Below are 12500 nucleotides of genomic sequence, written 5' to 3'. Positions count from 1 at the left end.
CGTAATTGCCTCTCATTCGTTCATTTCAAAGCCTATTTTAATACAATCCGTCCACTATTGTCAAATTGAATTGCGCCGCAAACGTTTTGACGCGTACTCTGACTCGACATCACCGCGTACTTTCGATTATTGCGAGATTTAATTAACACTGTATCGTCAATCAGTTAATTAAATGATTAAACCTCGATGTGGATGACACGACGGATTAAATGAGAGCTCGCTCGTAATATCATCTCTTGCGCGAAAATCGTAAGCTGGTTCAGCAACTGCACTTTCATATGGTAATATTTGCATTGGGATTTAGAGACAAACGCCATTCGCATTAGGTTAATTGCTACTCTATGTCGCAAATAATTATGCTATTATCAAGGTATCTTATATGATTAGTACAATGTATAATATTTCCATCTGCGTAGAATGAGAGATTAATATTCTGTTTATCATTTCGCGTCTTGTAAATTTTAAAGTTGTTGAACGAAATAATAATCTTGACGAAAAAAGTCGAATTTTTTCACGAAATCGTTTGGATCGCTTCATAAGAATTTAATTTAGACATTTGTCAAAATTATGAAAGTCTTATAAAGAAAAAAAATTAACAATATATATTTCATTATAGTATACATGTACACATGTGTATTGTATATACATAGTTGTGTATTCTTTATAATTGATATAAATTCTTATTTATTATTGATGATTATTTATAATCGATATAAATTCTTTTCCGAAAATAATGTCAACGAGCGAACAATTTTTCGCTTGCGATGTCTTGATTTACGTGAATTTAGATTTATTTCCGCAAATCGACAAGTGGCGCGACGAAAGCTTTCGTATGCGAATATCGGCGCGTCAAATCCGCAAATAATAGATCCAGCACGTCAGTTCGTCGATCTATAAGCCGACAAGGCCCGTTCGCTCGCGTGCGCGAAATTTTTCTCTTCGCATGTTCCTCAATCGCGTGTCCACGATCGATCCCTGATCCTCGTCACATCCTCGACACGTTGATGTGTCCACAGAATCCGCCTACTATCTGCTCAAAATTGGCAGCCGTAACGGCCAATCCGCGGCATGAAATTTCGCGTTACATTTATACAATAACGCATATTACACGCGTGTACGCATGCATTCTTGCGTAATGCAGCCTCGCGAGATGATGCATATTGCGCGAATTACCATCTTATAGTCGACGAGGGAATGTCCACAGACAATGTAATCCCATCCCAGAACAGCTAGATAAGTGGAGAAGGTGTATAGAGAGGAGAAGAGAAACCGCGCGAGTACGGTTAAGTATATTACAGAAATTGCCGCGGGTGACTGGTCCATTTGTAAATGAGATTGAGTCACCGGTTACGGCAGTCTCTCGTCGTCCCTTGGAAGATGTACTCGCTAACGGAGAGCCCGCGGCTTATGTGAAACCTGAGGAGATGGAGAAGGTGGAGAAGGTAGAGAAGAGAGAGAAGAGGTGGTGCGGCAAGTAGATAGGTAACCACCGCTACGAATGAGTTTGCTGCATAACGAGTAAAAATTAGATTTACGTTTAAGACGCATAGAGAAAGAGAGAGAGAGAGAGAGAGAGAGAGAGAGAGAGAGGGGAAGGGAAGGGAGGAAGAATGTACCGAGAATGGGATTCACGCTGTAATTTGCCCGCTGAGAATATCGTTCTTACATGAATAAACGTATTTCGGTGATTATTAAACTTTCCACTTTCTGTCGCAAGACAATAATAAAATTTTAATAGAAATGCAGTAGACGAAACACAGTGTTAATAGAAGTAATTTGCGAAATGTTACGCGTATATAATATATAAACACAAAATTCATTTTAAATATACTTTCACGTGATTTATTTTAGATTCAAGAAAATGATAATAGAAGTTTTCTTTATTAAGTATTAAAGAGAAACAAAATCAAATTCGAACAACTGTATTTAGCACAACAAATATTTAATTTGTACTATGAATAAATTGGCTGTAGATTCGTATATATATCGTTGTATTTTTAGCTTTTAGAACAAATTATCAGAACACGAATTTTTCTCATTGAAGTTAATAAATAAATCATACGCGTTCGCGAGCGTTCCTATTGTGCACTTTCTGTTGTATGTGAATCGCAGTATCTCTCGGATCATACTGATGGATGGAGTGCAATCTTCTCAGCCAACATTCTTACAGAAATAAGGTCACTTTTGCTTCGTTATCGTGCGAGTCACGCGACATTGTTCTTGCCTTTTTTTTCTTTTACTTTTTATAAATATCCATTTCTACATAATCAAGGGGATAGGTTGGCTTGAAGCCAACATTTTTCGTGCGTTTAATATCGAGCCACGAGCTTGATTAGCGCTCCGGTCTTATTATCAACTACTTTTCTCGCTCATTTTTACGAGCAACGTCTGTTTATGAGTAGTCATTAAGCAGTCCGTAAAAAGTTACTCCGAAACACATGGGATTTTCGGCAAGGATGTAAGTCGGGCATAAAAAAGTAACGAAAATTACTCGTTCTATGGCTATATCTCCAAATGGCTGTTAAATTATTCAAAAAAATATCGGTAGTGCAATAATGAATATATGCTAAAGTAATAATAAATATTGTTGAAATTTATTTTAAAAATGGTACAAAATTTAACAATATTTACTATTATTTTAGTATTATTTTCTATTTTAATTTCACACATATGTATAGATTTTGCAAAAGCATGGTTTCTTCGAAATTATGATACACGCATCAAGATCAAGATTGTTAAGATAATGAGAAATATACAAAATAAAAAAAAAAGATTGCGCAAAGAGCAGAAAGTGAGAAAATCTCATAGAATAATATTTCTTAGGAGGCGAAAAGTGGAGTGCAAAGGTGATATTCTGATCTAAACGTAACTATACCCCTAGGGAAGCGAAAAATGAAATTCCTAGCTATCTCGATACGTGGTCAAAAATAAAGTGAGCCTCTTTACCCGGCCGGCTGTGGGGTAATGGGGTGGAAGGGGCGAAAAACTTTCGTGGAATACCGAGTAGAAAGCGGAGAGGTCTCCAATCTCATCATGCACCTGTACGTACAGGTTGATTCACAAATCTGCGACTGTTGGCACTGAAAATATTTCGAATATTGAATACGTTCGGATCGAAATAAAATAATGTAGATAATATTAAGGGGATTGTATTATCAACATTTTTAACATGAATGTTTTAGAAAAAAAATCAAGATAATCAAAAACTACTATTTATGATATCTAAATTTGAAAAATATAATTAATAATATTTTATCTATATCTGAATAACAACATTTTTTTAATCGTAATATTTTATATTCATATTATTTTTTTAATTTGTCTCAGACTTATTGATTTATGATAGTAATTTGATAGTAATTTGCGTAAATTTTAATCAATCGCGAAAATCGAAGAAGACTTGCACACAATTGACTTTGTGAGACGGTTGCCCTGCGCGCTCATTTAAGGGAAAGTAGATGAAGTCTCATTGTTGGGAAGCAGACGAAATTTTTCCGACATTAAACACACTCGCAGACGTAGCAAAGTGGTCTTGAGAGTACGAAATGAAAAAAGTTAGCAGCACGTGCTTTGCGTACGCCAGGAAGGAAGGAAGGAAACACGAATAATTCTCGCGGGCACTTTGCTAAATCGGCGCGGTTGCTCGCTAGATAAATCTCGCTTGTCACCGACATCAGAAACGCGAGTATCACGCAGCCTTGTCTTTAAGAACCTATACCTGAGACGTGATCGAAAATATAATGGGTTAGTTATATGCGAGCAAAGATATACGCGATCGAGGGATATCTCTCGTCGCGCGACGACAAAAAAAAGGAAGGAAGGGTCGTTACAAGCGAAACGATCGTTTCGCTCGATCGTAGCAGAGCTCTCCTCGTTTTCCATAGCGCCAGTGGAAGGGCTAAAATGGCTAGCAAGGATCAGGGTGGTTTGTAGGTGCAAAATGGGTAGCGGTTGCCTGCCGTAGCATTAATGTCGGGATTAGGTCGGCTGCCGTTAGTCTGCGCTGATGCCGGCGGATGCGATCCGAAACTCCATCCTAGCAGACTGCATTCCAGAATCGAATATCCTGGAATTACCAACACACAACTCGCCGCTCTCCTCTCCTTTATCTTTCCTCCCTCGTTCTCTCGTCACCGGCGATCGAGATCCTCGCCGGTGTGTTCATCCGAGCGTCTTCGCGCACTGGCTTCTAGCTACTCTTTAAACAGTCTAGTGGCAACTAGAGGCGAGTAACAAGGTGAGGATGCGGCAGGAGGAGACGAGAAAGCTGGGACGGAGAAGAAGGGAGACCATCTAATGGGATATCGATATATTCATGGAGGCTCATCTCTAGCAGTTTCCTTTTCTCACCTCAAGAGCAGCGGGTACTCCCCACCCTCTGATGCATGCCAGGGTGAGATAGGGTGCTAGGCTAATTGTTTTCAACCCCCTATCGCCCTTCCCTTCTCTCACCGCCCTCGTTCTCATCGCCTTTCCATTCTCGCTCAAAGATTGTAGATCTTCTACCCTGTAGTCATCTCTTTTCGTCGTCTCTTTTCATCTCCCTGCTTATTCCTGCTCTCTACCTTACGCTTTCTTTCTCTTCTCTTTTTCTTTCTCTTCTTCTTTTTGTTCTTGCTGCGAAGAAAACAAACCACCGTCGTCGGCTGAAAGGATCATCGACGCTCGGCATGCCTTACACAACGCGCCTGCTTCTTTTCTTTTAGTTTGCAATGCAATAAGCAAACTCCGCCATCGACGGTAATTCGGCTTTTCTCGAGCGGAGTAATTAATATTCGGCGACGAGAGACAACCGCGATTGTTCGTCGGACGACGTTGCTTAGTTTTTTTTTTTACTATCGTTGCTATCATACTTACGTTCTGTCCATCATCATACTTCTCTGTTTTTTCAACAAATATATTCGTTAACAATGAAGCGAAATCAAAAATTTATTCTCTCAATTGAAATTAATTTCACCACATTTCGTAAATTAAAGTTACAATTAATAATGAGAATATAATTACGTAATTGTTATGTAACACAGTTATGCATGATGGAAATAAAACTTTTACAATGTATTAATTTTATAATTTATTACGTAATATTACTGTAAAATAAAAAGGAGATTAAAAAATAAGAGAAGAGAGAGAAAAATTGCATTTATTATATAATTTTTTTATTATTTTTTTATAAAACGAGTATCGCACGAATATCAATTTATTGTGATGACCGGTCGTTCACCCAAGATCTGAAATAGAAAAAGCGTAGAAAAATAACATAGAGTATGTAATACAACGAGCGCGACAAATACAACGAATTGGGGCTAAGAAGGAGATCAAGGGATTAAAAGGGAAAATCGCGGGCGCCAGCCGAAAGCGCGCAAAGTTCGTTGCGCTTCGATCCAATTCCTGCTCGACTCGTGGGCATCGGAGGTATTCTACCAAATTGATTGAATCATCCGGTTCACGATTCCTTCCAACATTCTGCTCGGATTGCCGGTAAAGCACTCTTACCACTCGCGCGATTTCGACGGATTCCTAGGCTCGATCAACACTCGTACGCTTTGCCGAGCTTCCAAGTTTACATTCAAGTTCTATTACTATGCACACGATGTGCGAAACAAAGCGCCGAGTGCCATTGCGTGATGCCCGTTATTCCGATGACTATTAATGGAAAAGTTCCCGATGGAGAAAAAGTAATGAGCAACGGATCGTGTGCTATCGTAAGCCATTTCTGTCGATTGAGCACATTTATTGATTTTGCTACTTAACGCGATTGTTAAGATTCAATTTGTCATCTAACGCACACACAAATAGGAGAGAAGCGTAATTTATAATTTAAAATAAATTTAAATGTCTCTTTTAGAGAATCGCGTATACAGTTTTAGAGTGTGCAACAACGATTTCTGGACGCTATTTAGGAAAATAACTTTTTCATGATATTTTCAGCGCTTTAATAACCTTTTCCGTGTCAAGTACTCTATTGACACGAATACTAGTCGACGAGTAACTACCATCGCGTATCTTGATTACGAATAATCCTCTCTGGTCAAAATGTAGCATGCGCGCTACATATCCGCGCACCCAAATACGGTTGATTGTCTCAAAGCGGGAACGAGAGGCACATTGCCTGCCAATTAGCAAGCGCGCGCGTACATACAAAGTTACCGTGCATCAAAGCGCGCGCACGCCGGAAATACCACGGTCGCGCGGAAAAGAGCCTGCGGGCGTAATCCGCCGCGAGGCCGTTAAGCGCGAATAATCTCGTGCAACTGAAATGTAACGATCACTAGCGGGGAGCGACGGGCGTGTCACCGGTTTGTAATAGGCGCGGCGATTCATCTCGCGAGCGATTATTGATTGTCTTCCGGCGTCGACGTCGCGCCAAATTAATTAACGAGAACACATACGCGAAATTATTACTGCACCAGCCCTTAAATGCCGCCGAAAGGAGCTTCGAGGGCTTGGCTGGCCCGGCGCGGTGTGTTAGCAACCAGGGAATTAGTGGCCCTCCGGCTGTTTAACTCGCTCGCTTGTTTCCCTTGGAATACCATGGACCGCACAATTACCGTATCCAACGGAACCACGTTTGTCCTCTCTCTCTCTTTCTCTCTCTGCTTCTCTTGTTAGCTCTCTTCTTATTTCGTTAACATAACGTTACACCGATATATTCAAGAATGCTATCAAGCCGCGCCGTTTCTACCGCAGTAGCTAGCACGTGAAATTTATGGGACTTTTGAACGGGTCCACTCCATTATTCGCCCTGAGAATTATTCGCGAGACACGACGAATACGCGGTGGAACGAGCTCGACCACTTCCGACCGCTCCTTCGCCCTTTCTCGCTCTCTCGAGCTTCTTTTCGTTTTACCGGGAGCGCTCCCATCTCGACACTCCGGGAAAGTATCGCGCTTCCCGAGCTTTCCGGTGACTAATTAGAATAAAGTTGGGCGAGAGCTCGTCGCCCCCGGGGCGAAATAAGGCGTCTAATCCGCCGCAATTTCCCGCGACGGCGATTCCGGATGATTACGCAAAATCGCGCACGCGGCCACGCGATTTTCGGAAATTGCTCTCGCCGGAGATTGGGTATTTCTCTTATTTTTCGCAGAAAATGGTTAACGTTATTATATGAGTCTTATTCGACGTTTAATTTGTGCGCAAAATTAAATTTTCTTTCTCGTAAGAAATATTTTAGTGTACATTTTTGGCGAAGCAAGCGCGAAAAGGTGAGCCGCTATTTTGTCCCATGATATTTCATTATCTCAATGTGTTTTCTTGGCAAATAAAATGACACTTTGCATTGCTTTTGATGAGACGGGCGCTTTTAGAGATAAAAATAGCCTTGCTTTTGTGGATGAGATACTTTGCGTGGATCGTCCTTCCGATCCGTCCCGTATAATCTTTCGTATTATGTGACGAGAAAATGGAAGTAGAAGAAGCAAAATTGTCATGGACATCTGGGAAAGATTGCGGATTCAAAGATCGCCTAGCGAAACGTTCGAACTCAATAAGCTTCAGCCTAATAAGCTTGAGTTTATGGTTTCTCGTAAAGCGAAATAGTCATTTCATCATTGTCTACGCTGTCTATCTATCTTTCTTTTCCATGCTCGCGAGATTTCACGTTTTTATGCGCAGAATCCCTCTGTAATCTTTTTGTTTCACGGGGAATCACGTGAGATTTGAAAAGATTCGAGCTCGCAATCCTGATCCTTGAGGGTTGGCCCGAAAGCCTCGGGGCGCGAATAAACATCAAAATGATGAGATTATAAACGACCGAAAAAAAATATTCCTCCTTTAAATTTACGATTTCACGCATCTTAGTAAATCTAAGATAAAGATGAATTTTGAGAAACATCAGAATAATGTATATTACATATATATACATGATTGAGATTATTTTAATAAGTATATACATATGTACACACAATTTCTCTCTCCCTCTCTCTCTCTCTCTCTCTCCCTTTCTTCCCTCCTCTCTCTCTTTTTTATACGAAAATAAGCATATAATGAAAAAGAACTGAATGAAGTATATCCGAGTTAGTCGACTCTATAAGAGTTATCGATTCGATCAATGCGCCAGTTGACAGAATCATCTCATAGCGTATCTTCCGGAACCCTATAGGGTATTGTTCACGCTGCTAGAGATTGTCGGCTGGCAAGTTCATTTTCCGAAAATAACTTTTTACGAGCGATCTGATAAGTTTTCTTACTCTCTGGATGACGGGAGAGATTTTGCGGATACGATAAGTTCTTGTCGAGGCAATTCCTTGTTGGTGGGGGTATCAAAGAACGAGGGGTCATTCTTTATCATAAGGGCAAAACGATCCTTCGACATGGACCTAAAGAGATACTGCATCGAGTCACGTGGTTTCATGCCATATTTTAAGGTCACAATCATTTCATCGATGATATGTAATAATATCGTGAAATATTAGCTTTAATCAACGTACTAATTGATAATATAAATGTATATAAAAGTATACGACACATATATGATATTTAAGTGAAGTAATTTAATATGAACATGAAAATAATTTAGCATATAATTTAGCATTGTAAATTTATTTATGTAAATATATATTTGTAAATATATTTATATATTTATTATTTTAGACATTCAATAATAACACGCATCGTATGCCATAAATTGTATAATAATGTATTTATAAAATATAACTCAAACAGATAATTATTATAAAGAAAGGATGCTTCTCAGTCTTCCTGGAAACAATTCGTGAAAACCGCGTGACACGTAAGATGGAAACAGAGTATATTATTGGAAGGCGGACTATCCGGAACTTTGTGAAATTTCGCACAAAGTATCCTCTACTTTCTTTCGACAATAATTCTAATTCGCTCGTTATTTACCGTGGAACTTTTACAACTGCACTTCGAGTAATAACCGCGATTACTCGAAAACTTCGGTGCTTTCTGGTCTCGCTCAGAATTCTTCTTAAGGAGATCCTTTCTAAAAAACATTCTCTGGGACTGTTGGAGCGCAATGTGACTTTCGTCAAGTGCCAATCTACACAAGCTTTATGAAAGTACTTTTTACGTGTACCTATCTTTTACGTTTTCATTTTTTAAGTTTCTTCTCTCTTTTATAAAATTTATTAAGAAATACACACATTAATATGAATAGCAGAGTACAAATAAAATCTTGTAAATTTTATATATAAAATAGGATGACGAAAGGAGGGTAAAAACGGAGGATAAAAAGAGTAAGAAATACTGAAAAAAGCTGATTTAAATATCTACGTAGTTTAATGGTTTGATATAAATAACTAAGCTGACAGCTCTCCTCTTACTATTTTCGCGGTGACTGCGTTCATATTGCTCTTCTGGCATAACAGCGAGTTACCTGAAGATATTTCACCAGAAAGGAAACGAGGAAACATAGATTGTGTGGAAGGTTGGTTTATATAAACTACCGACAGGAATCCAGTTGTGTATTCAGATTCCGCGGATTTGTGTATGCTTTCCATTGTCTGTCAGAATTCAGAAAGCTATGTCATTCTTTCTGCGAGAGATGTATAAGGCACTCTGAAATGTATATGACAACTTTGTACTATTTTGTTGTAAAATAATTTCAATTTCTTTTTCACTTATAATAAAATATAGCCGAGCTTCTGATACATACACGTATGTACTCGTATCTGTGCTTAATTAATTAAGTTATTTTACCTTTATTGCATTAAATTTTTACCATATTCTGCAGTTCTCTTACTCAGTATTTTTACTATTTATTAGATATTAAATATTGTATTTAAGTGCCGAAGTAAAGTGGTAAAGTTTTCATATAGATATTTTATGAATATTACAACTTGATTTTACTTATTTTTATCGAGTATTTTAGTTCGCTTAGCCTACTTAGCAAAAAAGAGTGGATGTTCGCAAATGGATGAGTGGATACGATATTCCAATCTCATCAATCGCGCTTGCGAAAAGAATACAATGGAAAAGAAAAGCCGGAATAGTAAAGTTGAATTATCGTGAAGTTTTTCCTTTAATCTCTCTAACCAATGTCTCTCTGTTTTCATAAAACTCGTATCCCTTTTAATATGAAAGTGAGTGGTTTCGACTGCTTAATAACATTTTTTTATGGACTTGCGACATTGCTGCGCTATAGATCAAAAACTTGGAATTTCTTCGTGTTGACAATTTTTCCAGAATTGCTTTCTCGTAGTTTTTCATCAGAGACAAACTCGTCTTAAAAGAGATTGGGCTATGTATTGATTCTTTCAACGAGAATTTTTCTACCTAACAATAAGTACTTTTTAAAAGTTCCGATATAATTATAATAAAATTTTAGAATATATTTCTGATCTCTATAAGAGATTTAAAGATTCTAAAATAATACAATGTGGCATAAATCGTTCTATTATTTCTTAAAAATATAAATTTAAGTTTTTGTTGACAAATTTATAGTACAATTACTTGACAATTCATTATAAAAATATAAAATTAGCAATTGTCCTTATTAAAGAAAGATTTTATTGCAAAGTGAAAAATGTCAATCTGCATATGTTGAAATGGAAGAAAAGAAACTAGTAATGATATTTTCAGCAGCGAATCTTTCGTTCGGAAATCGCTTACGATCAATCGTAGTATACATCAACATCATGATTCCTTATCGATATGCGGGTTTTCTGTTTGCCAATCGTTTCCCAAGTTTGTCATCGGAAGAGAATCACGCAGGTATTAATGATCGATTTGAACTTGTCGAGATAAATTTCTGATAGGTAAACTTGACGAAATTGATATCGATAAAATGAGATGATTAATTGAATTTTATTATTACCTCTCTCTAGACAAGTGTAATAATTACTTTTGTAAAATATGAAAAATTGTTTTATAAAATTAATGTATGCTACAATATTTTATTTTTGGTAGATGGAATATCCATTTCATACTTGCGAATAAAATTGTTTATTGAATTTCAGCTTCATAAAATTTAATGTTTACGATTATATACATACATATATATATATATACATATTGATTTTATCTAATTTCTCCATATGTATATAAATGCATATTATATACCTGTGTATCACGTATGAATAAATCTTTGATTCTGAATGAATGGCATATATAATTTGTTGATATTAGTGCACACCTTTAAAATTTGTCCTATTCAAATTTTTTTAAATAGAATTTTTTGTTATAAAATTGTATTTTAATTTAAATTTACATTATTTTATTTTTTCAATTTTTTATTACATGATTTTATCATATAGCTATATATATATATTACATATGCTGAGTTTTTATTTGCGAAGGTCATGCCGCAAATATGCGAAATGCACTATCGCGATTTCTATGCCAAGGTCTCTTAAGAAACTGATCATATTGGTTCGGAATCTCGTCGATTCTCTCTTTTTGAAAGCGAGAACCTATCTAGTCAAAGTGTGCTCGAATGACGCGCGAATCGCTTGGAAGATCGCTGGCACAGTGTTGTTCCTATCGCCAGTTGATGCCGCTGTTGGGCGAATGGTATAAACGCCGACACGTCACGTCGCCGGAAACCGGGTTCTATCGATTTCGTATCAGTTCCTGGCATCTCTTCCGGGATACAGCTGTACTCGTACGCGCGTGCTTGTATGCACGCACGTATGTATCGTCGTGCTACGCCACAGACGTACACCTATCGTACGTGTTCATACGAGGGCATATATCATACGAAGACTGCACATTCTCTCTCTCTGTCTTTCTCCCTCTATTAGAGAGAAGGTGATAAAGCAAAGTGGAGAGGGAGTAATAGCGAGAGGGTAATAGTGAGACTCTACCTTCGACTTCGGGCGCCCTAAAGCCCTAACGTCGTGTCGTCTACAATTCAGCTGTGAGTTTGGTGCTCATCTATTGTCTTCGGTTGAACTATGTAGGTCGTTTCAGATCAATCGTATATCTCTCCTGGCAAATTATTAAATTATAAAAATATCTTAGATATAACGAAGCAAGTGTTTTTTTTTTTGCGGATGAGAATTAGAGCATTAATAATTTTTGAGACAAATAGACTTTCGTATTTTTTTAATCAATTAATTCTTAAATTATTTTTATAATCTATAAATACATAAATAGATAGAGCATATTGCCCTTTAATTAACATCAAGTTGCACAGTATTCTAACAATAGTATTCTTGCACTTAATTGACAAAATTTAATTTAAGACTCTTAATAAATTAAATTAATATTAATATAAAAAACGAAAAAGCTGCATGAAAATCATTTGATTTTTAAGATGAATCGATCTTATCTTAAATTATAACAAATAAAAGTGTCGAGATAAAACAAAATCTCTTATTATTTTCGAGAACAAGAGTAGAAAAAAAATACAGACGGGCTTTAGTAAATTTTCGTCAGGTCCTGAAAATTTTCTCACGTATGTGGCGTAAGCTATTAAATTGGGGATTTCATCGAAAGCGCTCGTAATCAGTAAGCAAGCGTGGAATCGTAAGATAGACTTACCTGAGCCGAAGGAAAATCAGGCTTTCTCGTCCATTATCGGGCTCGGTGTGTCGTG

General features: G+C 37.4%; 1 protein-coding gene across 9 annotated transcripts in view; it reads left to right on the top strand.

The window, feature by feature from the left end:
• Zir (dedicator of cytokinesis) overlaps positions 1–12500 on the top strand; it is a 106300-nt gene that overhangs the window by 47857 nt on the left and 45943 nt on the right. The gene's annotated exons all lie outside the window — the stretch shown is intronic.

This window comes from Camponotus vicinus, unplaced genomic scaffold (genome assembly GCF_025532165.1).
Source record: "Camponotus vicinus isolate PSW18456_S1 unplaced genomic scaffold, iyCamVici1.0 SCAF_1, whole genome shotgun sequence".
Classification (NCBI taxonomy): domain Eukaryota; kingdom Metazoa; phylum Arthropoda; class Insecta; order Hymenoptera; family Formicidae; genus Camponotus; species Camponotus vicinus.
The sequence above is the reverse complement of the archived record's forward strand: the minus strand, read 5'-3'. Positions and strand labels throughout refer to the sequence as shown.